This window comes from Panthera onca, chromosome A2 (genome assembly GCF_046562875.1).
Source record: "Panthera onca isolate mPanOnc1 chromosome A2, mPanOnc1 haplotype 2, whole genome shotgun sequence".
Taxonomy (NCBI): Eukaryota; Metazoa; Chordata; class Mammalia; order Carnivora; family Felidae; genus Panthera; species Panthera onca.
In genome coordinates, this window is record NC_138340.1 from 23,052,357 (window position 1) to 23,079,855 (window position 27,499).

The window sequence follows — 27,499 nt, forward strand, 5'->3', positions numbered from 1 at the left end:
ACTGGTGTGTGCCTTCTCTTCCCCTCTCCTAGGGGCAGGATTCACTGTGGGGTGGCGTGGCCCATCTGGGCTACTTGCACACTGCCAGGCTTGTGGTGCTGGGGATCTGGCGTATTAGCTGGGGTGGATCGGCAAGGTGCACAGGGGCGGGAGGGGCAGGCTCAGCTCGCTTATCCTTAGGTGATCCGCTTCGGGAGGGGCCCCTCTTCCGTGGGCCTCTCGTCTGCACTTGGCTCCGGAGAATCCATTCTGCTAGTCTTCTGGTGGTTTTCTGGGTTATTTAGGCAGGTGTAGGTGGAGTCTAAGTGACCAGCTAGACGTGGTGAGCCCAGCATCCTCCTACACCGCCATCTTCCGACCCAGTCTAGAGGGAAATGATCTTAAGGCTGGAAGGTGTTTCCCATAAGACAGTGGTTCTCAAACTTGAGCAAACATCAGAATCATCTGAAGGACTTATTCCAACATTCATTGCTTACCTCCTGCCAGGAGTTTCTGATCCAGTAGGGCTGGCTGGGGCCTGGGAATGAGCATTCCTCACACATTGCCAGGTGACATGGATGCTGCACACTTGGGGAGCAGCTACCATGGGAAACAGCCTGAGGAACAGTGTTTGCTTCTGCTGTGGGCTGGGATACTTTTGTTCCCTCTGCTTATTTTATGAGCACCTGCTCCTTTGGGCAAATCCAGTGCACAGGTATGTGTTTCTTGACTCATACTTTGTTTAAAAAATTGCCAACTCCTGATCATCATTTAAAAATCTGGAGGGGGCGCTGGGTGGCTCAGTTGGCTAAGCATCCAACTTCAGCTCAGGTCATGATCTCATAGTTTAGGAGTTCAAGCCCTGCGTTGGGCTCTGTGCTGAATAGCTCAGAGCCTGGAGTCTTTGGGATTCTGTGTCTCCCTCTCTCTCTGTCCCTCCTCTGCTCATGCTCTGTCTCTCTCTCTCTCTCTCTCAAAAACAAATAAATAAAAATAAAAATAAATTAATCAATCCATCAACCTGGAGAGAGTTGGGGCGGCTGGTTGGCTCATTTAAGCACCAGACTCTTGATTTCGGCTCAGGTCATGATCTCGCAGTTTGTGAGTTTGAGCCCCATGTCGATAGTGTGGAGCCTGCTTGGGGTTTTCTCTTCCTCTCTATTTGCCCCTCCTCTACTCATTCTCTCTCTCTCTCTCTCTCTCTCTCTCTCTCTCTCAATAAATAAATAAATAAATAAATAAATATATAAACTTTAAAATGTTTACTCCTTTAGAGAGTATGTAAAATTTTAAAGTTTTAGTTTCTCTCATAAAGGGGTATACTTGGCACTTTGGATCCAACATTCTCATATAGCAAAAAAAAAAAAAAAGGCTGGAGCTGAGAAATGGCTGCCCCCTCAGATGGCCCCCTCAGATGCGTGCTGCTTTTGACTATGACCTCTCCATTCTGTCATCTCCACCCAGCCCACTTCACTCCTGTGTGTTACATGCCCACAGGTGTGGAGTTCTGGATTAACAGGTAGTTGCTGTTTCCCAGCCATGGCTTGTATTCCCCAGCTTCTGGGGCTTTGTTCTTTTGTCTTGGGTTTGCCCCGAGCTTTCCCTCTTCTCTTCTCCTCAGAGGTCATCTTGTCTTTGCTTGAGTCCTAAACTTCAGACTCCCTCAGGATTGTTGTTAGGGAAGTGTAGATTCATGTCCAGCATGATAATTACCTCTAGGCCTATCTTTCATCTTCACTGGTTTCGTGAGTCCTTGGGGACACATTCTGTATCTCCTAACAGTGCCACCACCATGTGCCATGTCCCAGCCCTGATGAGAAGTGTGACATAGAGACCCTAGGGTGGTCTCATGATTCCTGCCTCCAGGTGTTTACCCCCTGTATAATCTCCTCACCTTGAATATGAGTGAGCCTTGTGACTGCATTCGAACCAATAGAATATAAGAAGGTGAGGGAATTTTGTAGATGTAATCAAGGTCTCAAGTCAGTTGGTTTGAGTTAATCAAAAAGGATATCCTGGGTAAGCCTTACTTAACAGAAAATCTTTAAAGAGTGACTGGATACTTCCTGAAGGCAGAGACTCTTCATGGCAGTTTGATAAAGTAAGCAGCTTTTGGAGAAGCCCATTGGCAAGGAGCTGAGGACACCCTCTAGGACCTGAGAACATCTTCCAACCAACAGCCGGCAAAAAACCGTGCCCTCAGTCTTATGGCCACAAGCAAATAATTCCTGCTAACAGTTTGAATGAGCTTTGAGCCAGATTCTTCCCCAGGTGAGCCTCCAGATGAAAACACTGCCCAATCAGTACCTTAATTGCAGCCTTGTAAAACCATGAACGGAAGACCCAGATAAGCTGTGCTTAGCTGACCCAAAGAAACTGTGGGGTTGCAAATGTGGAGTTAAGCAACCAAGTTTGCAGTAATATGTTACGTAGCAAGAGAATTAACAGAAGAGGTGAGGAGAAGGGGAAAAGGAAAGAAAATAATTTATCATAGCAATACTGTAAAATATCCCCAAACCTAATGGCTTAAAATAACAATTTATTATTTCTTGCAATTCTGTGGGTTAACCAGATGGTGATTCTGCTCTCCATGGTGTCAGGTAGAGTCACTGCTGAAGCTGCATGAAGCTGGGAGCTTGGCGGGGCTGTCTCGGTTCTTCTCTAGAAGGCTTCTCTCTCCATGTGGGGCTAGTCCTCCAGGGCCACACTGTGAGGCCACTCCCCTCAGTGCAGTAGCCTGGACTTGACTACAATATGGCAGTTGGGTTCCCAGAAGGGGAAAGCAGAAGGAAGTGGGGAGCAGTCTAGGAGGGCACTTGTGGGTGTCATTTTTTTAAAAAAAATTTTAAACATTTATTTATTGAGAGACAGAGAGACACAGAGTGTGAGCAGGGGAGGGGTAGAGAGAGGGGGAGACACAGAATCTGAAGTAGGTTCCAGGCTCTATCAGCACAGAGCCCGACGTGGGGCTTGAACTCACAAACTGTGAGATCATGACCTGAGCCGAAGCCGGTCGCTTAACCAACTGAGCCACCCAGGCACCGCGATGGGTGTCATTTTTTAAAATTACTGCCTAACCAGGGCCTTGCTCAAGGCAACTGCTTAATAAAACATTTTAGAATGAGTTGGAAGAAGGAATGTGTTATTGGTGATTTAACTATGAGTCTGAAGACAGCATCATGATTGTCCATGCAATGTGTCCCTTGCCAGCATTTTATTTCTGAGAGCGGAAATGAGGAGCTATTTATTCATTTATTGAGTGCCATTTACTTTTGCCTAATATCCATTGGTTAGCAGCTTAACAGCACCTCTTACATACTTGGAATAAAATATGAACTCTTCAACGTGGAAGGGACTCATTGCAGGACCTGCTCAAGAAATAAAGCTGCCTACATTTAAATTAGAAAAATGGTCATACTTGCCACCTATATAGTTCCAAGTGAACCAAAAAAAAAAAAAAAAAAAAAGGTCATCGAATGATTTATCATTACCTTCCCTGATGCATAAGACAGAGTGAATGGGTAAGAAAATGGCAGGTAACTGATTTAAAGAATCTAATCTTATCAGAAGACCTGTCGAGCCCTTTAAGAGTATAGTATGTTTGCCAACCCCTGATCTAAGGAAATTATTAAGTGTGTTGTTCAGTCATTGAGATGCCTCTGGAAATCCGTGCATTGGCTAACCAACAGAAGATGGTCGTGGTGGCTTTCCCCTTCCTTTCCACTGCTTTTTTCCACTTGAATAACTGCACTAATCAATGGCAGAGGGGTGGAAACCTTGATTGCAAATACCGCTCTCTGTGCTGTGGGGTGTCTCCTCTGCTCGGAGCCATGCTTTCTACTTTTCTGTCCTGAACAGTTTCTGGTTTTCCCCTTTTATGTCAGTGCTGCACCAGGGCTGGAGTATAGGACGCAATGATGGGCCCATTCAGAAGGGGGCTGAGCTGCAGGCACGCAGCCTGGGGCCGGACCCAGTGCCCAGCATGTGGGATCTCCGTACATGTCAGACTTAACCTCCCCTTGAACCCTGTTTTGCTGGTGACAGGGGCACATGGCAGTGTCACAGCTTTCATGTCACTCGAGTAACAATGGCAACACCCTGGAGAGAATCACGTTCCCTCTTTGCTGAGACCCAGCAAGCCAGAGACTCCCTGAATCCAAATAAAATGGGATCCTTGGAATCCCTGTCGAAATCAACCTGCTTAGAGGCTAATCGCTCTATTTGCTTGGTGTTATACCCCCGGAGGGATGTTTGGCTGCAGCTGCCACATAACAGACCACGTTTCAACTCGCTTCTTCTGTAGGTGAAGTGGTCGTGCACGGAAGGCCTGGGGGTGCACGGAGAACCAGTGACCCTTCTGTGCCTGTTAGACATCCCTGCACGACCTGTCCTTCACTTGGGTCTGTGATGAGAAGCACAGGCAGCATTAGGATGCTCCATCTGCTTCCCTGGGCCTGAATCGCCCTCAATAAGAGTGTGCCCTCAGCTGGTTTCCTGTGCCGAAATGTGTAAACAAAGCTAATGAGAGCGAATTCTCACCGAATGCGAAGCATCAGACACCATTCTACATGCTGGACATGTATTTAATTCACACAGAAACCCAAGAGGTGAGTACTGTTGTATCCCATTTATACAAAGGAGGAAACTGAGGCTGCCCAATGATTCAGGGTTCCATGACTAGCATTTGGTGGAGTGTCAACCCAGCATCGAGCGCTGAGGCTGTACCCTGAACCAGGATGCAGACATTTTGAGGGGAAAAGCAAAACAAAGTAACCATAGGTCCCAGGAGTAGCTGTCCATACCACACACATTGTCACCCAGAAAATAAGTTCATTTCCTTGGCCTTCCCACCCCCAAGTATAGGGGGTATGGTCTGCAGAATGTTAGAGATTTAGGGATCACAGAACCACCCCCTGAGGTTACAGGCAGAGGAGAAGCGCATGGCAAATGTGTGGCCTCAGGACGAAGCTGTCTGGGTGAAACTAAATGATTTTCCTCTTTATAAAGAATTTCAAAGGTGAACGCTATTTCAGTTATGTGTGCTATGTGTTCTATTATCGGTTACGTCCAGAACAAAAGTGAGGACAGTGGCACTGAGACCCTTAGAGAGACGACCAGGGCTCAGGGTCCGTGGAGGATCCTTGGTGGCCTGGTGGGATGGCATGGAGGGGTGGGGCAAACATGGCGCCTGGTTTGGGGTCCAAGGGAAGCTCTTGATCACAGAACAGTTTGGGGGTCTGGCTTTGGAACTCTTTTGGAAACACTGTTAGAAGTCACTGTCCTTTGATTTGGGGTCACAAAGATCCCCAAGAAGGAGATCTCTTGGGGCTTTTGCCCCAGGCCTCCCTCCCTTGGCATAATTTGGAAGCTGAAGCCTCAACCCAGCCATATCCTAGTGGCCTCGAGGAGATGCTGGAAGGCTTAGCTCTGTCTTAGTGGCTCTGAGGGGGTTTTGGAAAGCTCCAGCACCCCTCTCTCCTCATCTTTCCACGGGACATGTGCCACTCTGGGGAGCAGAGTTTCTGAGCTGAGTCAGGCCTTATCCTTTTAAGAACCCAGCCCTTAAATAGTCTCAAGCAACTTGGAAGGAATTTTTTGTTCTTTCTTTTTTTTTCCTAAACTACATTGTTTCCGTTTCTGACTTTCCAGTGATTTTACAAAACTCTTTCTTTGTCTTCTTTTGAGCTGGTCAGGAGGAGAAGGGGTTTACCCAAAACATAGCAACTGGGGAAGGAGTTTGGGCCATACTGCTCGTAGAGGAGGTCTCAAGGTGCTCCTCCTGTCCCCACCCCACCTGCACTCCAGCTCTGTCCCTCATGCCACAGAACCAGATTACTGTGGGGGCTTAAGGGTGGCAAGGGCAGTAAAGGGAAAGGAGTAGCCATGTGGTGGGGGTGGGGTGGAGATTCATTCATTCAACAGATGTGTACCAAGAGCCCCCCATGTCCCAGGCCATTGTACCAGAGCCCAGGAGCAAGGGGCTGACGTGACAGCTCCAGGCAGATCCTAGAGAGCAGATAACAGATCACAGATAACAAACAAGTAAAAAGACCAGTTGTTAGAATCCATGATGCATTTTCTGAAGGAGACAAACAATAGCCTGCAACAGAGAATGGGGTGACCAAGGGAGGTCTCCCTAGAGAGAGCACCTGTGAGTAAAAGGAGCTGGGCAGGGAAGGGTGGAGGGAACAGTATTTCCAACGCCCTGCAAAGGAAAAGCTGGGCGTGCATGAGGAACTGGATAAAGAGCAGGTGGCTGAAGCCTGGTGGGCATGGGGGCAGTGCCATGGGGGAGGGAGGCGGGACAGGCAGGTGTTAGCGCCTCCAGGCTTCGATGGGCACAGTACAGAGTTTTGATTGTGATCCAAGGGTAGTGGGGAGCCACGGAAGGCTCTTGAACAGGGACAGACGTGAGCTGTTTTCCAAAGTGCTGACTACCATATGGGGAACTGGTGCACGAGGCACGGACCTGGCTAGGTATGTAGTTTTGGGATTGACTGCTCATCATAACTGATGTCATTGTGGGGGAGAGGCAGTAGGTAATAGGCAGGTAGTAGACCTTTCTTTTTTAACTTCTTTTGAATGTTCCAAAATTCCCCTGTGTCCCTCAGCTGTTCTATTTCAAGGCTCAGTTGGGGGGGGTTACATTTCTCTGTCTCCTCCCTTCCTCCCTCCATCTCTCACTCCTTCCCTGTCTGAAGTCGCATTTTGGTCTGAAAGTTTTGGGTCAGTGTGTGTCATTGCTGTATTTTTTCAAGGGTGATAAATCCTAAAGCTGTCTTAGGATAATAGCAGGAACATTCATTTCTCGTGGGCAGTCAACGGTGTGACAGGAAAAGGCATTTTCAGTCTCTGCGGGAAGAGCTCACGCGGGCCCTCCTTGCCGCTGAAGGAAGGGTTGAAATGGTTCGCTGTCTCCCAGTTTATTTTTAATTACTTCTGCTGGTATTAGACATCGTGTGACTCCAGCAAGAAGAACATGACGAGACAAGTTGGGAACGAGGCCCACTGATGCATGGCTGGTGCCAGCCATTGAAAAATCACTTCACGTCAGGGACTCAGACAGCCTCATGGGCACCGTCCCTGCAGCTACAAGTGCTGTTCCTCTTCCTGGGCTTGGCACTGGGGTCTTGGCCTCCACCCGGACACCGCTGTCTTCACAAGGCAGGTAGGGGACAGTGTGCATTCCTTCCTGTCGCTCCCCCCCATCCCCACCCATCCTCACGCAAGGCCCAGAGTCAAATGCTTTTCTGCTCATTTCATTCTTATCTCTGCCCTATGGGTGGATACTCCTAGTGCCATCATATCTTATGTGTGAGGGAGCTCAGGCTCAGAGAGATTAAGTCACTTGCTCAGAGTGCACAGCTATGAACCCGGGAGTCTCTGATCCTGACTCATGTCAGACTATCTCCACACCCGTGTGTCCAAACGGAGGGGTTGGCAGTTGGAAGCACTTGCAAAAAAAAAAGTTTCCTGGGTCCCACTATCTGTAGGGGCAGCCCTGGAATTGACATTTTGATAGGCAGCTCACAGACCACACTTGGTGAGTTAGGAGGGTCTTAGGACCCCTCTGTGGCTCAACGGGTGAAGACTGTCCACACTGGAGCATAGTGAGAAGTGCCACTCAACACGGTTGTGTTCCCAGTGGACCAGGCAGGGTCCAGTCAGGGACAGAAGCCTGCCAGTCATTTTAACAGAGAGAACTTCATGTTAAGAATTGTTGACCACAAAGGGCAAAAAGAGAAGTGTAGGATGTCATGGAAGTAGCAATGTCAGGCAACAGATGCTACCCCACAGCTGGTGGTGGCAAGCAGGAGAGGGGAAGGGAAGAGGAGAGGTTTTTAGGTAAGACTTAGAAGTCGAGAGGAGAGGACCTGGGGGGCTCGCACAGAGACCCCTGGGAAGGGCACACTGGTTGGGGGGGGGGTAAGGGTTTTGAGGAGCGGGTGCTGGGGTCTCTGACGTGAATGGACCTGATTTGGTGAGTGTTAGGAAAACTGTAAACTAGCTTTGTTCACTGCTACTGGAATGAGCTGTCCCTGCCCGGGGCAAGGAGCCTTGCTGGAGCCATGGCGCTGGGAACCAGAAGCCAACAGGAACCAAACAGGAGGGAACAAGTCCCACATCCTTCCTGCATCCTTACAGCCTCCCCCTGCTGGCCCTTCTGGCAGAGCCTGGCCAGAAACAGCTGGCAAAGCAGAAACGTGGTTTGCGGAGCCCCAGCCCCAGCCCCAGCCTCACTAAGCCCGGCGGATTTGGTGCTGAGGCACACCCAGCAATAACTGGAAACTTGCTGAATGAGTTCAGTATTGTTTGCAGCCTAATGACACATCAAATTCTTATTTCCTGGGTTTTATTCCTCTTGCTCTATAGAGTAGGGCTCTTGGGGAGTGGGCAAGCGTAGGGAAGCCGTGCTACCTGATGGAAAGAGGATGGCGTCTGGGTGCCGGCAGATCTGTCCCTCTCATCTGTATATCGGGGTTAATTATGCACACCTTGCTGTGTTGTTCAGAACGAAACGAGATGATGTGCCAGCAAGATCAGGGCTGGGCACAGAGTAGGCGGGGGACACGATGCTATATCCTCATCCTTGTCGCCATGACTGACAACTACTCGTACGGTGAAAATCCTCTGCTGTAGTTAAAATGTAGTTGTACTGGGTGAATTCAAGACGGTGTAGCAATAGGTTTTCACATGTGGAAAATAGAAAGTACTTTTTTATCCCTGAATATGGATTAATCTTATGTAGTGTCTTGGTTGACTTATAAGAAGATTAAAGTATTCAGATGCATTAAAAAAAACGTTTTAAGCCTTTCCTTTTACCTGTTTCATGAATAAACATATACACAGAAGTAAACTTCTGGCACGCAGCAAAATACACTGAGATTTATTTGGTCATTCACAATCATTAATGGACTAGTCTTTGTTAATAGCTAATGTTCCTCAATTCGGATGAGCAGCCTGTCTGTATTGGCAAAACGTAAAAAGGAGATTTGAAAAGTAGTGTTGCTTTTGTATTAGTTCTCTCTTTTCTAGAGTGGTGGTTAAGGCTTTACTGTTTCTGAGTGGGGCGACTTTGGGCAGGTGACTGAATCTCATGCTTAACATCCTCATCTAGGAAAGGGGAGGGGGTGGTGCAGAAATCACGCTGCCTGGGCAGGGTTGTCCAGCAGGCGGGAGGTGCTTGGCTAATGCCAGTGATGGAGAAGAGACTGGGGTCTGCAGGAGTCTGGGCCAGGCTCTGCAGGTGTGTCCTCGGAACAAACGTCCTCAGGCAGCCGGCCCTGCTGTGAGGGAGGAGGATCCGAACCTGGCACAGCAGGTTCCGGAATACGTGTGGCTGGTGGAGTGGGTTCGGAAGTGCTTAGTTCTCTTAAGCAGCCTTGTATCCGCTTCCCGACCTCATTGGCCAAAACACTCCCCCATGGACTGTTTGGTGGGAAACCTCACAACAACCTGCTTGTGGGAGTCCTTGGATTGCGAGCTGATCTGTCTGAGTCCACAGAGGGGTCCTCTGGCAGAGGCTCTGTGCCTCTGCTAGTGGGATCTGCCGGGTGGCCGTCTGGGAGAGCCTTGCTCACACCGAGCCCATCTTGTATGTTCGCCATCTCACCAGTGTTGCCCACTTTCCTGGGTTTCCTTCCTAGGATGGGCTGGGGCAGGGGTGTTTTGCAGGACTGAGAGGAGGGCAGAGCAGCCCTCCCCCCACTATCTAGAAAGGTGCCCTGGTGTGCTGGGGGTCAGGAGCCTGCAGGTCTAGAAGCCAACTGTGCTTTTGCAGCTCCTGTTGCTCCGATACCTGCACTTAAATTTTGATCAAATCACATTTCATCCCAAGCTTCAGATAGATTGGCTTCATAGAAGGCACTCCACTGCCTGTTCTCTACACAGCAGCCAGAACTTCAAAAATGGAGGCTGGTTTTGCCAAAAATCAGGGCAAAATTTACCCCCCAAACCTGACTGGCTCCCCAGGCTGTGCTGAGTTTCAGCTGATGTCCCAAGAGAGAGACCAGTGCCCATTCATCTCAGCCTCCTCTCGACTGCTGTCCCCTCATGCCCTCTGCACAATCCACTGCTCTCAGTGGCTCTGGGCACACGGTCACTTTAGGACGTCAGCACTTGCTGCCCTCTCTGCCCAGGACACTTTGCCCTTTGATTTCCAGTTGGCTCCCTCCTCACTTTCTTCATGTCCTTGCCCAGACACCACCTTTTCAATGAGACCTACCCTGACTCTCTGATCTAATGTTATCCCCAGCCCTGACCACCAGTAATCTTGGTTGGTTATTGCTTTCCTTTTAATGGCAGCACTTTGGGTCCATAGCATACCATATAAATATCCCAAGGAGGCAAATTGTGCCTGGTGCCCCATCCATTAGAAACATGACTATACGAGAACAGGGTGCTGTGTCTGTTTTGTCCCTCTGTGTGCCACAAGTGGCCAGACCAGTGCCCAGCACACACGTGTGCTCAGGAAGCCTTTCCAGAAGGAGGGAGCCGGTGCTGGAGCAGCACTTGGCTGAGTGCTTTGCAAGTATCATCTCCTTTGATCCTGGCAGCACCTTTACGGTGTAGATGCTTATAGTATGTCCCTTTTATTGGTGACAAAACTGACTCAGAGAAGGTTAAGCAACTCTTCTCCAAAGCCCTACCTTTAGCCTGCTTGCCAGCAACCCCCTTCTGGTCTGAGGCCCTGGCGTGGACCAAGAGAGCACAGGAGCCACCTGAGGACTTCCAGCTGAGCTTCTCTGGGAAGGCAGAGGGTGCCCAGGGACCTGTTGAAAGGCTTCCAGGTAAGGGAATTTCCAGCACCTCAAACGTTTTGGTGGCACTAAATGCAGTGCTAATTGACAATTGGTGTCATTATTTCTGCAATAAGTATCTTTCCAGTAGACACAAGATTGGCTCCTGTTTCCTTCCTCATCCCTTAGTACTAGACATGGTGCTGGATGCATAGTAGGTACTCATTAACCATTTGTGGAGGGGAGGGAAGAGCAAGAAGATTTAGGTCAAGATGAGGTTTCTGGGGGGCACCTGGGTGGCTCTGCTGGTTCAGCATCTGACTTCGGCTCAGGGCATGATCTCGCGGTTCCTGGGTTCGAGTCCCGCGTCAGGCTCTGTGCTGACAGTTTGGAGCCTGAAGCCTGCTTCAGATTCTTGTCTCCTCTGCCTCTGTTCCTCCCCCGCTCACACTCTGTCTTGTTCTTTCTCAAAATAAGTAAACAAAACAAAAAAGACAAGGTTTCTGCATCCCCCTTGTGAATCCTCAACTGCTTTGAGTTTTAAATGCCATGTGCACAGAGGTCTGACTCAACCTTCAAACTCGATCCCAACAGCCCAACAGGAAGGGTCCCCAACTCCAGCCTGACTCTGAGCCCTGCACCCCTTGGTAGCTCATACTTGTTTTCATTTTGCTGGGTCTTTATCATAGAGAAGCCCTTTGCTTTTCAGCTAACTTTGTTGGTAGAGAAATCACCCTTATTCCTCATAAATGAAATTCCTTTTTCCAGTAGATTTTGGGAAATCCACTATCGTCCATAGGGTGATCTCTTCAATCAACTGGGGACAAAACTTGAGGCTCCCAATGCCATATGGTTTTGGCCATCGACCTGGTATCTCCCTGGCTACCCTTGGCTTAATCCTGTCCATAAAAAAACACTAAGGGAGGAGATTTATAGGGCTTACTGAATACGTTCCATCACTGTGGCCTGCACCGTGGGCCCTGCTCTCAGCTCCGAGCCACCCAAAGGGCCCTTCCCCTCCCTCTCCACATCATAGCAAAGTTGACTTTTGTCCATTGTTCACTGTTTCATAATCTCATCGTAGATTCTGTGCTATACCCTTCACTCCTTTGGGATTCCTACCTAGATTAAAACAGCTGATGGTGCTGACCGGTGGGGCCTCTTCGGGGGAGGCTGGTCTGAGCTGCATGCTAACTGCCTGGTGGGAAGACTGCTGCCTTGCACACTTTATTATAACGCAAGAGGCCCATGTAGAGATCATGCTGGAATAACCAAATGAAGGTGAGGTGTAGAGGGAGGATTAGCCAACTAGCCATGCAGCCTCCAGGGCCACATCAGGCCCTGGAACAGATTTCCACAGTGCCCTCTGATTTGGAGAGGGTTAACCTACCTGGGGGCAAGAGTCTGGCACCTTTTGGGTCAGAAGCCTGAATTTTTGGCACTCCCTGATCCTTGGTTCCATGAATCTGATCCTTAGAATGCATAGAAACTTTAAGGCTTTTTAATATTTGGATCATTTTAATTTTGCTCTCACCTGATTTGTGTCTGTGCCTCAGTGGGCCAGAGGCAAAAATTATGGTTTCAGAATTTTTAAGAAGCATGTTCCAGTTCAGAGTCCAAACGAAAGGATCTCTGTGTGAGCCGAAGAGATACTTACTGAAATGTGTTTTCTCTCCGTAGAATAATTATCTCAACCCTCCTAAAAATATGGATCCTTTCTCTTCCTCTGGACTTCAGAAATTGCCTATTATGAGCTCTTCTCATTAAAAACAATTACAGTCCCCCTTTAAAAGACAGTATCCAGTGAGAGTTCTCTAAAGCTAGGGATGTAGAGTGGGCCCCCTGACATCAGGGGAAAGGGGTGAAACCCTCCAAGCTTCTGATTTATAAAATGGCCTTGCTAATAGGAGCTTCTTTCCAGTTTTCTTGCAAAAACCATGAGAAAGGGCACCTAGCAGGTGCTTCCGGTCCACAGATCCAGCGAGGGAAGTGGGACAAAACTCTTGATGAAAAGGAACAAAGTAAATGAGCCAGGAGCCTTGAAGAGACCTAGATGGAACTTGAGATATTGAGAATGCAAAAACACTTAGGAGGAGTCCTTTAGACCTTTCTGGAAGAATCCCTCTCTACTGTTGCTATGGCCAGTTTTCATTGACTGAATTCTACACTTTGCAGCTGTGACTGACCACCGGCTGTTAGGTTACCTCTATGACCTTGCCTAGCTAATTGAGAGCAGGTTGGGGGGGTGGGGGAGCGCTCTGCAGGCCTCAGTGTCCATGAGCTCGAGACAGGTTGGCTTGCATTTAGGGACAGTGCAGGAGCCATGTTGTCCTTAGCTCCATCTGGGCCTGAGGGGCAAGTGTGAACTAAGGGTCCACCCCTCACGTCACCGGGCCTCATGGAGTTATCTGTGCGGTGACTTGGTCTTTAGGGCCCACAGACTTTGATCAACCTGTGGCAGAAGGTTTGTGTGAAACCCTTCCTGGCTTTCTTTTTCTTTTTCTTTTCTTTTTTTTTTTAAAAAACACAAATGGGATCTGGAATTGATCCCAGATAATACATCTGCCTCTTAATTTCACTTCAGAGGGGCAGGATAACAAGAAAGGCGATGAAGACAAGTAAATGCATTTATGATTTATGCCCCTGTGATAAATCAATGGATGATTTCTCCCCAAAATGTGGTCACTGCCCTGCTAACTCATACCAGCTGACACATCTGTGAGGTGCACAAGGGAATGGGGGCTGAGCCCTCTCCACACCATGTGCACGCCAGGCCTGGAACCCGCACCCCACGGGTGGGATTTGGACATATGAGCGAGCTGGCTATACACAGTTAGGAAGATGGCTGCTTCATCGCCACCTTTTTCTCCCCCTCTAGTCTGTATTTTCCTTCCTTGCGTCCTGCTGGTGCAGTTACATGCAGCCTGTTCTTGGTTCATCTCCAGCATTCCTGCGCTTGCCTTCATGTGTGGGGAGTTAGATTTTTCCATTCCCTAAAGGTGATTCGATCAGGCCGGTTCCCACCAGAGTCCCCAAAGCAAGCAGGGAGAGTGGAAAATCACATTAACTCTTTCATTAACTCCAGCTGTTTTGCGCCGAGTCTGAGATGGCAAAGGGATTTCTTCTGGAGGGCCGGCTCCTGGCCTGGGGAGGGGCTCACCAGAGTGCTCACTTGGGAAGGAGTGGAGGTGGGGGTGGGGGCTGGCGTCTGGCTGGGCGGAGACAGGGCTATGGCCAGGAAGCAGTATCCCCGTGCACGAGAAGGCCAGCAGTGGCCCTGGTGCCACACGTCTGCCATCCCTCTCCTCATGGTCTCTCCACATCCTGAAGGCCCAGCCGCCTTGCCTTTCTGAACCTGGGAAGTTAAATGTACATGTTCCAAAAAATTGTCATTAGAAATTTTCAAAAATCTCTTGAACCATTTCTTTGGCGGCTTGCTTACTTCCCCAACTTTTTTTTTTTTTTTTTTTTTTTCAAGCATCATCTGAAGTTAATTTATCCAGGAGTAACTTGGGCTTTGGGGGAAAAAAAAGTCACCTTCTTTTTATGTTACCTGTAAATGAAACTGCCTAGTTTTGCCTCTCATTTTCTTCTTGTTGAAAAATGTGTTAGTTACTCCGTTTTTGCCTTTTATTACACAAACTTGAGAAACGCTCAGGAATGCAGTTTAAAGGGATGCAACATTATTTCCTTCACCTTTATTTCCTGGAGGAAAAAAAAAAAAAGTGCCAAAGCCATTTCCTGGGCCTAGACTGGGAGGCGAGACCCCCGGAGATGGGCAGAGGTGGAGTAGGAGGGTCCAGAGACTGGTCCTTTCTCCCCGAGGCCAGCGAGATGGCTGGCGTTCCTCATCACAGTGGACAGCTGGAGACGGAGACGCTGGCTATGGGGTAGGGCATCAGGCTTCAGTTGGACCCCTGAAGCTGGGGGCCGGATCGCCCTGCTCCATACAGGCTAAGTATAGAAAAGAAAAACGAGCCAGCTAGTAAGGGTTATTCATTTGATGTCTCTGCTGATACTTCACATTACCATTTTCCCAGCCAGAAATAATATACCTGCAGCTGTGTTTCTGTAGGACAACGGGGACATCTAATAATATATCGGGCTGATCTAAGCTGCCTTTTCTCCAGCGATGACCCAAGGGGAAGATACATACTCTACCTTTATGTTATCCGATGGTACTCATCAGAAACCATTGCTGTGGAAACACCTTGCCCTGTTTGGTCCCCTTCTAATAGGAAATCATAAATTAAAACAGATTTTGATAGATTCTGCTTAATGCCAAAATGAAATCCTCACATATTTTGTTGGATATTACATAATTAGTTGACTTCTCAAAGGAGTTCTAATTATGCCTATGGAATCAGCTCACGATAATGAAATACATTCATCTCTCTGGCAAGCTGTCTGTTGCTTAGCACTGAGCTCCGAGTCAGTCCTCTGGGGTTCGCCTTCTAGCTCCGGGAGCAAAGCTTTATTTACAGCCACAGAACTTGGAAATGAAATACAAAGTTATTTTATTATGTACTTCTTTTTTATTCCTTCTAAGAACATCAGTTTTTCTTAGCTTTCTGTACTGTGTGAATGGCCATGTGTAAAGTAGCTGTACTAATCCCCAAACATAAAGATCTCCCCCCACCACCCCCAAATGCATCACTGAGTCTCCTAATACCAGAAAAACTGCCAGAGGTAGGAAGAGAATAATGACAAGGCCAAAGGGAATGAGTTCTTTGACTCCGAATTGCATTATCTGTAACATAAGTACTTGGGAAAAGAGTTAAATAGATGGGTGGATGGGTGGGTGGTTAAGTGAGTGGATGGTGAGATGAGAGGGCAGATGTGTATTTGAACAGATGGATGAATATTTAATCAGGAAGGGATATAGAGGGAACAGAGCTAATGCACAAAACTCTACCTTTGCATATATTATCCTGCACTTGACTGTCGGAGAAAATTATGAAGAAAAAGAGGGACTTTTTTTTCTAATAATTTCTTATTTGTAAAAGGGAAGCTCAAAATTCTTTTAATTGCTCAATAGATAGCTTTGAAAGGTAACAGCAAAGATGCAGGGAAAGTTGACTCGGGAGGAAAATTAGAAGAAATGTCTCTGAGACAAACCAGCTAAGAGAAAGTATTATGTTCCAATAGCATAAAATATAAGATAAAAATGTATTCTCTATAAATAAGTCACTCGTAACCAAAATTAGAACAAAGCTCTGCTTAAATTTCACTGAAAAGTAGACTGTTCCAAATCACATTAGTGAATGAAACCCAAGCCAAGAAGGAGCCATTCAGAGTGACATTTATGGAGTGTTTCTGCCTCGATTTTTACATTTAATAATGAAGATGCCCTCTCCAACCCTATGTTGGCACAGGCATAGAGAAGATGCAGGGATGTCTACTGGTTTTCCTCTCCCAATTTAAGCAGTCATGGATCTCTTCTGATGGGCGCAGACACCAAAGGCGTTTTTGCTGTTTGTTATGAAGTCACCTCCTTTCCAGATGCCCCTTGAAATACATGTAGAAAGAAAAGCCCTGGGAAGATAGTAAACCAAGTTTTCCTAAGACAGAAGATGTCTTGTTTTATGACATGTGATGCAGGGAGACTGGGGACTACCTGTGAGGGCAGCCTAGGCTTGCATTATCCCCAGCACACTAGGAAATACTTTGCCCCATCAAACACCTTCCGTCTGGCCTAACACACGGGGCGGAAGAATCCTTACAAGAACCCGCCCGTGTGGTTGGTGGTTGAACTCCAGTGGAGCACCTGTGAACACTTCTTTGGCTGTACGGTTGGATTCTCCTCCCCATCAAAAAAGCCATTCGTGAACTCTGTTGACCAAAGGGTTTGTTATGTCATGTCTTTAGCAGAAGCAACTCAGTTGGGCTTAAATTCCCAAAGATCAAGTTCCCTCGTGTTACTCATCTCCGTTCTGGCAGGCACCGTGTAATTGCTGTGTGAACATTGTTTTAAAAACCCCTGAGCTGGGTCCGTTCATGAGACGCTCACATGATAGGACCTTTCCTTGAACTATTCTTTCCAATAGAATGTTGGAACCCCTGAACCTCACGTAATAGAGTGAAAGACATGAATTGGTCTTGAAGACTAAGTTATGACATCTGCAGGGCAGTTTTGCTTTGTGCTAATTGGATATACATTCAGTAAGCATGATCAATCATCATAACTAAGGCAGAGGTTGAAAGGAAGCAATAGTAGTAAAGTCAGATGGCATTTGTAGTAGATGCGTGTGCTTGTGATGATTACATGAACATGTTTCCATTTTATTTCTGTTCCTTCAGAGACAGCAAGCTCACTTTCGCTCAAGCCAGGGTGTTGAACCCTGATAATGGACACACTGCCGGTGTACTTTCTTATGAGTTACAAGAACAGAAACAGTCTAGCTTTCTTGAAAAATTGTGATAAATATTTGGACCATATATTAAGAGTCAAATTAGGCATTTTAATTTTGACTTTTGGAATCAATTGAGATGGCAAAAACAAGTAGATTTGGCATGAAGAAAGAATTTCTTATTCAAAAATGCAAAAGGCTATGATTTATTATAACTATCTTATTACGTTGTGTTTAAGGATAACTTCTAGTTTTTAATTTTTTTTTATTGTTTATTTTGTTTTTAAGAGAGAGACAGTGAGACAGAGTATGAGTGGGGGAGGGGCAGAGAAAGAGGGAGACACAGAACCCAAAGCAGGCTCCAGGCTCTAAGCTGTCAGCACAGAGCCCGATGCGGGGATCTCACAGACCGTGAGATCATGACCTGAGCTGAAGTCGGACGCAGGGTCCAGGCTCTGAGCTGTCAGCACAGAGCCCGACGTGGGGCTCAAACCCACAAGCTGTGAGATCATGACCTGAGCCGAAGTCGGACACTTAACTGACTGAGCCACACAGGCGCCCCAAGGATAACTCTGTTTTAAGAACAGATGTCAGTAGGCCTCCAAAAAGCAAATCTTCTGAGTGTGGGAGAGAATGCTTTGCCTATTAGTAATAAATTAGGTCTAACAAAAAAATAGTGGATCAATTAAACGTACGGTGCCTGGAATCCCTACTCTTCTTCCATGCTGAGTCAGTCATTAGTATGTGTCTGGGAGGAAGAAGACCCTAGCCTTTGTTCTTCCTTCTCATAATAATGGGAGTGTGAACAGCCTGGCAGAGGCCAGGACCAGGATCTGCCAACGGGTGCTACTGCGACAACCGGCCCATCACTCTGGGGACGGAAAATGATGAAGTTAATGTGTGGGCAGGGCGCCGCCATTGTTCAGGGAGGCGTCCTTGGCCTTTTGCTGTGTTCAATAACAGTGACAAAATCTCGGTCGCTGTTGACACAGGCTTATTCCTCAGGTGTAGAAATGCACTCTGAGCTTACTCTTGGCATTCGCTCTACAACAAAGGGAGCTCTTCATCTTTTAAATTAAAACCAAAATCATTCTGTTCCTTCTGGGGTTATGAAAGTAAATATCTTTGCCAAGCCTGCCCAGATTGCTCCAGTGGTGAGTCGGTTTGTTACTCCATTCACTGGGTATAGGGAACAGGACCCTGGAAGAGGACCCATACCAATGACAGAGAACCACTCGACAGTGTGCTGGCAATCAATGTTCCTTAGAGACCACACTCCTCATGTGGCCTGTAAGGCCCTGCAGAGGTCTGGCATCTAGTCGGCCTCAGGCTTCACCTCAAACCCAGGCCTTTTCCTGCACCAGGGCACCACGTTCTCCCCCAGAGGGCATTTGCATTTGCTGCTCCGGTCCCCTTGCCATGCTCCTGTTTGTTGCTCAATAACACACACAACTTTCAAATGTCAACTCAGACCTGCCTCTCCTGTCTCCTGTGTCCCAGCCTGGGCTGTATTCTGTTGTCCTGCTTTCACATGGGAAGTATTCCCTTCCCTCTGAGCGTTAGTGTCTACTTCCATCCTCCCAGTGGTTTTGTCTCACCGGTTAGCTCCTTCATTAAACTGTATTGTCTCCACAGGAGTCAGGGCCACCCTCCTGGGCATGCTACTGCATGGTTGCTCCGGGCTCCACATTCAGAAGGACCCTTTGCTTGTCTCGATGCTCTGCGGTTGCTCTCCTGAAATCCTTCATACTTTTTGAATAAGGGCCCCCACAGTTTCATTTTGCATGAGGCCCCGCAAATCGTGTCCCGGGTTGGGGCCATGTGTGTTTCTGTCAGATCTCCAGCACGTGGTGTACGTTCAAGAAGCATTTTGAAAATGACTGTTTCGGTGACAAGGGTTGCTCTCGTTTCATCAGTGCACAAGGTATAAAATGCCTAATACCTAATTTCAAGTCAGGATGGTCTCTATTTTCCTGGCAGCTCACTACCTAATCTTACTCTTTTCGTAAAGTTTGGCAAATGCAACCAAAATTGAATTAAAGAGACATGCGTGTTATGATCTAAGAACAAAAATTGGTTGCAAACCATAGGAAGTATAAAAATGGGCCAGTCTGTTGTTCATTTTTGTTCTAAATTTAGAACCGAAAGGGTGACATTTAGAAAGCAAAAATGCAAATTGTCTTGCAAAGGGTGCCGTGATAAGCCGGGGCCAATACCACGTGGGAGACAGTATATCCTTGACATGATAGAGGAAGTTGAGACAGTGGCTGCTCCTCTGAAGCAGGTATAAACACGTTCCCCTGTGTCCATTCAGGACCACGGAAACGCTGAAATAACCAAATGTCCAGTTTGATCTTCCCATCATACAGTCGGGGAAACGTTGCTCTCTTGCCAGGTAAGCTTGGCCAAATGTCTGCTGAGGAGTTGTGGAGAAAATGCAAAGCCTTCACCATTTTCTGCAGAGTGCCCACACATTCCCTGTCAGCTGTCTTCCCTGGACACCTTTTCCTCTCCACCCCCCTTGCCCACCCCAAAGGTGACTCCCACAGACTGTGGGGTTGGCAGGATTTTCCAGGCTGTGCCAGCACACGCTGTTAATAAATTAGGTGCACAGAAGTGTGATGGCAAGGCGTTTCCTCCTGGAGTTCATAGGCCTTCCAGAACATTTATGTCTCATTACAGCCCGTACAGCAGTTTATGCCCTAATAAATCAGAGACGCTTTGCAGAGATGGGCTGGACCGTAATGAATCTTTCTGTTGGCATTTTCCCTTTACAGGCACAAATAATGGAGCAAAACTGCCCCATCTGGCCACTCTGTAAGAGAGAACTCACAGTGGGAGCTGTTTTCTCAAGCATGACAAAGGTCACTGCCGGTAGCAGGAGTGGGGGGTGTGCAGTGAGGGCTGGGAGTGGAATGTAGCCATTTACAAGCCTTTATCACTATGATTATAGGCATTAGCTGGACTGTCAGGGTCCTGTTCTCCCTTCTCGTGATGGGCCTCAGGTCTTCGCTGATTTTTCACGTTTAATTTCCAGACCTGGTTGTTGTCTTGCAAGCCACACGAGAGGACACACACCCTCAGCATGGTGTGCGGACTTATTCGCGTTGATTTACTTTGCATTATCTTAACAAGGTGTGCTCCCAGCTACCTGGAAATGGTTGCCAAGCAGAGAGAGGGGGGATTACCTTCTCCCTCCGCCTTCCCTCACCAGTGCAAAGAGATGTGCGTTGAGAGCCAAGTAAATATGGAAATTATTATTAATTACATGGTGATGGATAGAAATGCGTTATTCTGGCTAGGAAACCAACTCGTCTCTGGTGGAGGTTTACCAGATGTAAAATAATAATAATAATAATAATAATAATAATAATAATAATAAGGGTATGAATCATGTTAAAAACAGTGCCTAGAAATAAGTGAGGAATTTATTTTTAATGCTTATGTATTTTCACAATGGAACCCATCACCCATTTTGGAAGTAAACAAATATTGATCATTCCCTTTGTACCTAGTAACTGTGGCCTCATTTCCTTGGAGAAAAATTTGCGTCTAGTTAAGTGAAAGAAGCTCTTTTGTTTTTCCTGCCTTTTCACCCTACCTGGTCTGTGCTCCTGCCCTTCGCGGGGCTGTAGAAGAGCTTTGGAGGTGCCTGGGCCGCTTGTTTGTGTTTATAGAGCGGCTTCTGGGGGCCCTCAGAGAGTGGAATGTATCCGCCTCACTGATTTCTATTCCATAAAGGCTTGCCTGGTGCCTCTGGGAAGGCAGAGGAGAAGCAAGCAAGGGAGTGCGCGATTTATCAAAAGTGACAAGGAGAACAGAGCTCCTCCATCAGCCTCGGCTACCCTCATATTTACATAACACCTTCCTTCCAGTGTTTTCCCCAGCAGATGGCCAGGTAAGGTTCACGGACTCTGCACGGAAATACAGCTGGTCCGGAGCAGGCACAGGGGATACTTTGAGCTCTCTCTGAGCAGAATTATGCAATGGTCCACACGGAGGGAGGGAGGAGACAAAGTCACTCTCTAGCTGAAGAAGCCCTGGAAATATAGACTCAAAGCCAAGTGCTGCTTGCAGATTGGGAGGTTGCCAAAGCCCAACCCCCAAGACTGGGGGAAAGAGTCAAATCCTGGAGGAGTTAGCAATTGCCCACAGTGGGTCTGCCTGTCTGCCCTGCTGTAATGGGAAAGTTGGTAAGACTTGATGGGGTCACAGAGGGACATTAATATATAGACCAAGAGGATCACGCTGTGTTAAGGGGGAAAACAGTCTACCCTTCAAAGGGATTCTCCAGGTGAAATAAAAACGCCCTCATCATCCTGCCTCATCAAGATCCCAGCACCCAGTGAAGCACCGGCTTTGGCCGGGGCTTCACTCTGAGACTGAGTGTGTGTCAGGAGACCGCATGGGCTACAGGATGCTGAACACACATGGCTGCTTTGATTTAAGGTTTGCATTTGAAACTGGCTGAGCCATAGCAGGTAATTAGCACCTTTGCTGTTGGAGCAGGTGGTACCAATACTAGTTGACTGCTTTGCGGTTCTTGGTAAGAGAGTCGAGGTGGGGTTTGGGGTGGGGGAGAGCTCCAGAATGAGCGGGGCATGCTGTGTGTCCCAGGGGATGAGGCCAAGCTGAGAAAGCGGACAAAGGGTCTTGATTCAGTGCCCTACCCCTCAGTGCCGTGTTCTAACCCCAATTAGGCCATTCCTTCCTCTGAGATCTGGGCAGACCCCAGAACTTGTTCATATGTCACATTTCTCTTCGCTAAAATCCGCTGTTGGAGACTCTGGCCTCATTTTAGGTACTTGTTTCCAGAATAAAAGTGAAAGGTAAAAAGTGTTTGTTGGGGATAGTTTGCTGTCCCAGGCCTGAACATGGTGGTTGTTTAACTCAGTATCACACTTATGGCGTGGTCAGGACTGAGGATGTAACCTGGGGGTGACACGCTTGGCATAGCTACGATGCCAGCAAAGCCACTTCCAAACTGGGTGACCTTGTGCAAGATGTATAAGGCATCTGTGCCTCGACTCTCCCATGTGTGATTTGAGATTGTCGTGTTAACTCTCTCAAGGCTGTTGTGAGGGTTGAAACAGATAGGCATGTCAACCCATATCACGGTGGCTAGCACAAAGTAAATACTCCATAAGGAAGAGTTGTGATGACAGTGACGGGAGAGTGACGCAGATGATGACATCATTACCCTGGGAACCCAGAGCCCAAAGACCTGGAAGCTAGTTTACGGATGAGCAATAGATTTAATATCACGTGCCAGCTTCTACTAATGGGATGGCTGTGTTGAGCAAGATTCTGAGCCTGCATATGGGCTCAGTGAGAAATCAGTTAGGGATATTTGCCTTTAGAGGTAGAACCAGGGTGATGCCACACACAGTGAATTTGCTATCTCATTAATGCTTCGCTACTGCCCTGAATATGTAATCTGGGGTAGATCCACTTCTCTTGGAATCTGCTTGTCTTTTAACCCATACGTAGAACGGGGGTGGTTGGGCCAGATCAGGTTTCTTCAAAGTGTTCAGCTGAATGTCAGAAGATGTTGGGGGCAGGGGTAGGAAATGTTCTTTGGGTAGGTTTTGGAAATGTGATGTATAATTTAACAAGTTAAGGTGGGTCTTTTATTGCAGGACTTCTCAGAACCCTGATGTGCCAAAAATTCCAAGAGAAGACATTCTTTCCAACCTTACCTGATCATGAACACATTTGTTTTCACAACAGTAGCAACTGGAGAGGCTTGTGTTGCACACCAGTGAAATGAGAGAATCCCTGAGGTCCATTCTTTCTCTCCAAAGTCTGGAAAGCTGTTAAGTCTCAAAAACTCAGATAATTTAATGACTGCCTCTCCCCACCATGAGCTTTTCCTATCTTATCAAAAGTGCAGCTCTTTCTTAAAAGCCACATTTGAATGATGGTTCTCCACTGGCTTAGAACACCTTTGAAAAATACCAAAGGTGATATTTAGTATAACACTAATCTTTGACGTTTAGAAACACTTCATCCTGGATCTCAGCTTCAGTTGCAAAGTCATCCTGAAGGGTTGGCCCACTCTTTGCCTTCTTTCTCAATAGTTGACCTTCCTTTCTGGGCTGGTGTACATTGAGGACCTGTGGGGTCAGAAACGCTGCACTCTCTCTCTCCGCCTTAGACTCCTGTCACTTCGCCCGCCGGTCTAAGCTGCCTGACAGGCAAAGGGAAGCCTCAGTCTGCCTTTTACACTTGTTCCGGTTAGTGTGTTTTCCATGGTGGGTGAGGAATAACAAGGAAACACCCTTATGGCACTGACAGTTTCTCACTTGTAATCAATAAATAGCTTTCTCTTTTGTATTATCTCTGAAGGTTGTTGAAATCATTTTTTGGTATCAGTAATGCTGTACAGCAACTTTGGGTAATTGGTCTCTGTTAGCAAGCAAAATCCGAGAATGTGCTTGGAATGTAGATATGGTCCCCAGCGTTCCTTTCTTCTGCTGGGCGACACAGAGCATTACTTCCCCCCAAGGGGTCCCACCGAGCACAAGCCCCTTCCATTCATTCACTCATTCATTCCTGAGTGAGTGAGAGGGGGAGGGGAGTGTTGGAGATCAAGAGTGAGAAGGGGGGGCGCCTGGGTGGCGCAGCCGGTTAAGTGTCCGACTTCAGCCAGGTCGCGATCTCGCGGTCCGTGAGTTCGAGCCCCGCGTCAGGCTCTGGGCTGATGGCTCGGAGCCTGGAGCCTGTTTCCGGTTCTGTGTCTCCCTCTCTCTCTGCCCCTCCCCCGTTCATGCTCTGTCTCTCTCTGTCCCAAAAATAAATAAAAAACGTTGAAAAAAAAATTTAAAAAAAAAAAAAAAAAAAGAGTGAGAAGGGGAAGGAGGATGAAGGTTGGGGGAAGGGACAGGTGCAATAGCTGTCTCAAGAGGCTTGGGCAGAGAATGGACTAGGATAACACAGAAGGATGCCCTGCTATGGGAGGACCCACTTGGGATTTTTAATTATCAGTTTAAAGTGGGCCTGGTCAACACGGTTATGTGTTCTTCTCCCAATGTATTTAGCTGCTTCAGTACAGGCCAGAGGAGGTGGAAAGTTGGATCTAATCAGGGGTGGGGTGCAAGCTAGATGGAAGGAGAGTTGATGGCATTGAGAGCACAAAGAGAATGAAACGTGCCTCAGAATCTGAGGTGCATAAGGAGGGAGGTGAGGATAAGAGGCAAATGACAGGCAATGGTCTACTCCGGATCTACTACATTGAGATCCTAGTGGAGGGAAGTGAGCTGGTGGTCTGATAATTGAGTACATAAAATTGAGATTTTGGAGGTAACACAGTATTGACAGTAATAAAGTGTCGACAGTGATAACAACCTTCCATCAGCCCGGAACATCCAGGTGCCCTCTTGTTGCTCCTGTGATCCCCTGATCACTTACGAATACCTCAGCAGTGGGCTCACTGCCTTTGTCCCCACCATCTACCTGTTGTCACTCTTAGTGACATTAACATCCACACAGATGGGTCATCAGACATCCTGGCTTCCGAATTTCTTAACACACCATCCCTTCCAAAGATGGTGTCCTCTACCCACTTCAACCACCTGCTTCATGGTTATGTCCTGGACTTTGGATCGTTTTTCCTTTCTTCCATAGAGCCCCTGTTGGTGTTCTGCGGAGGTGGCCTTCTCTGGACCATGCCTCTGGAAGTGCTGGCTTTGAATCTCTTACTTTCCTAAGCTTCCACTGTCTCACCTTTGGCAACATGGACCACTTGCAGGGTGTAGGAATTATGAGTAAACACATGTAAAAGCCCTCACCCTAGGGGTCTGGGAGAATCCTAGGACAGCATGGCTTGGCTTATAGCCACTCCTCAGGAAATGAGAGTCCCCTTCCTCACTGCTCCCCAGCAGCTTCTGTGGTATCTTGATAGCAGAACTTATATCACAGATTCTATTTGCTGGAGGAGTCATGCTCTTCACACATAACTGAGCTGATTGAGGGAATGGTAAATGGGGGTTTGGAATGGGTGCACTGGTTTCATCGGCAGCTTGTACCTGAGTCTCGCTAGGACCTTGGTAGATGCTGACTCCGTCCTGGGCACTGTGGGGCTGCTCCGTCCCTCCTGCGATAGGGTATATGTCGTAGGGTGGCGAACGAGTGTGTATGCTGGGTCCTACATGCTGGGCCATTCGCAGGCTAGAAGGGTGCAGATAAATGAGCTAGGTGGACAGAATCTGGGGAAATGACCTTCTGCTTTATCTTGATATCTGGGTCGTTAGGACTGTCCTTCCCATGGCTGGCAGGAATTCCCGGGAGCGGAGACCCAACCCACCTTCTCCAAGGAGTCCCCCCGACGCTCTGTTAGCTGGAGAAGGTCAGAGGGGTGCTGCCAGCCACGTGCCACAGTGAGGACCGAGTGGATTAATTAAAACTAAAAATAAACCTTGACTGGAATTGCTCTTGCAGGTGGAGGGAAGATAGATTAGCCAGACCTAAGAATTTTGAGGCCATCTCCCTTGCACTTAAATTTGACCCCTTAAAAGGACTGAGGAAGAGGAATTGTGTTTGGCACAAGGTAGGTAGTGTGACGTCCACACCGTGTTAGTTCTGCTTCAACACATTTAGGGAGCTCCTAGTTACAACATTTTTTTTTTTTTTCGTTTTAAACTCAAATGTGTGGTGTTTGAGAATCAGAAAGGAGCCGATATATTTGGGCCCTTGAGCACAGCCCCCTCAATTACAAAAATAGATGTCCCTGGGAGAAAACTTATCCAGTCTACTTTAGAAGCCTTGTGTTTTCTTCTTAGCACCCCACAATATATAACTTTACGTACCAAACTTTAAACTGTTGTAATATTGCTTAATCTTGAATGTGAAATAGTAAAAGTATTTGGTACCATGAGCCTTATAGCCAGTTTGTTAGAAGGCAAACTCACCTGGCTTATTTGATACAAAGAAGCCTAGTTTTTGGTAGTTCTCCAGAAGGGTGAAAAATAAAAAGGGAAGGCGGACCTCAGCATACACGCTATCTTTCAGCTTTTTCTTATTTTCTGGCCAAGAGCTGTAAATGGCAAGATTGATAGGATATTTGAACTCAGGAAAAAAAATTAACTCTCATCACCTGAGCTAACAAATGATAATCTTTTAGTAAGAAGAATTGGCTTCATTGGCCTATTTCAAGACAAATAGATCTGAATTCACTTCACATACACATCAAGGTTTAACATACCTTCCGAAGCAAGGCATTAATTATGAACCATACAGAGTGACTAGATGAAAATTCAATGAACAGTTTGAGACAACTTAGTGGTATTTAAAGAATCACCTTTTGTAACCAAAGTACTTTCTCTTTTACTACTCTGTCCCAGGGATCTGTTATAAACCATGTTTTAGGATTATGAAATACTATCATTTCCATCCCAGTTGATTCATTATTTGGGTGGGAAGAATGTCAAATCTCTGAACCAAAGAGAATGTTGGAATCATATCATGGTGGCCATAGGAGTAGAGTTTAGTTGTTAAGCTAGAGGGATGTGGGGCAGGGGAAGGAACTTTAGTCTTAAGAAACAGATCTTCATCAGAGATAGGCCCACGATATTTAGAAGGGAAAGTTAGGTTATCTTTAGAATCTTGAGTGATGCATTTGTGACAAGACAGAGAAATGAAGCAAGAGGAGGGAAATTCATAGAACAGAAATACACAGAATTCTAAAAAAGATGCAAGGGGTAGATGGAGGTAGCTGTAGGTGAACCTGTTTTTGAAGACTTCTGCATATAATGATCTGAATCTGAGGAATCTGAGACATGTGTGAGGGTCTTAGATCAGTGGGGATTGAGGGGTCTGAGAGAATCCTAGGACAGTAGTCCTGCCTTCCATTTTAGACAGGTCTTTGTAAGTTGGCTATACGTCTCCAAGAGTGACATGGTCTGGCCATGGCAGGAGTTGAAGTCTTTCTGCTCTAAGATTCAGTGTCTGTAAGTTTTAAGTTTGCTGCCCATGCAGAATAAGGTGGCAAGAAGGGAGACTTCCAGTTGAGGAATTCAAGAGAGAGAGAGAATTTAGTAGGAAAGGAGGGACATATAGGAAATCCCAGAAACCAAATCACACATGAGGGAAAAGAGCAAAATAAAAAGTAAATGAACAAGCCCATTAACTGCATAAACATTTCTGTGTTCGGGAAACTGCTTCTTTCTTAAGTTTAAAAATGTAAATGATGGTGTTTCCTGCAGTTGGCAGAGAATTACAGGCAAAAACGCTGGCTTTAAGATCAGATGGGAAAAATAGGCAGTGACAGCTCACATGAGGGGCTGTATTAGGATCTCAGGGAAACTGGTTCTTTGAAACACGAGTATGTAAAATCCATTGCATGGTGGTATAGGTAATGATCGAAGACCCTTACCTTTGGCTAGCCAAATACACAGAGTCCAGAAGATGGATAAAAAGGACTCAAGACTTAGC

General features: G+C 47.1%; 1 protein-coding gene across 1 annotated transcript in view; it reads left to right on the forward strand.

Moving 5' to 3' along the window:
* CACNA2D3 (calcium voltage-gated channel auxiliary subunit alpha2delta 3) overlaps positions 1-27,499 on the forward strand; it is an 860,086-nt gene that overhangs the window by 471,971 nt on the left and 360,616 nt on the right. The gene's annotated exons all lie outside the window — the stretch shown is intronic.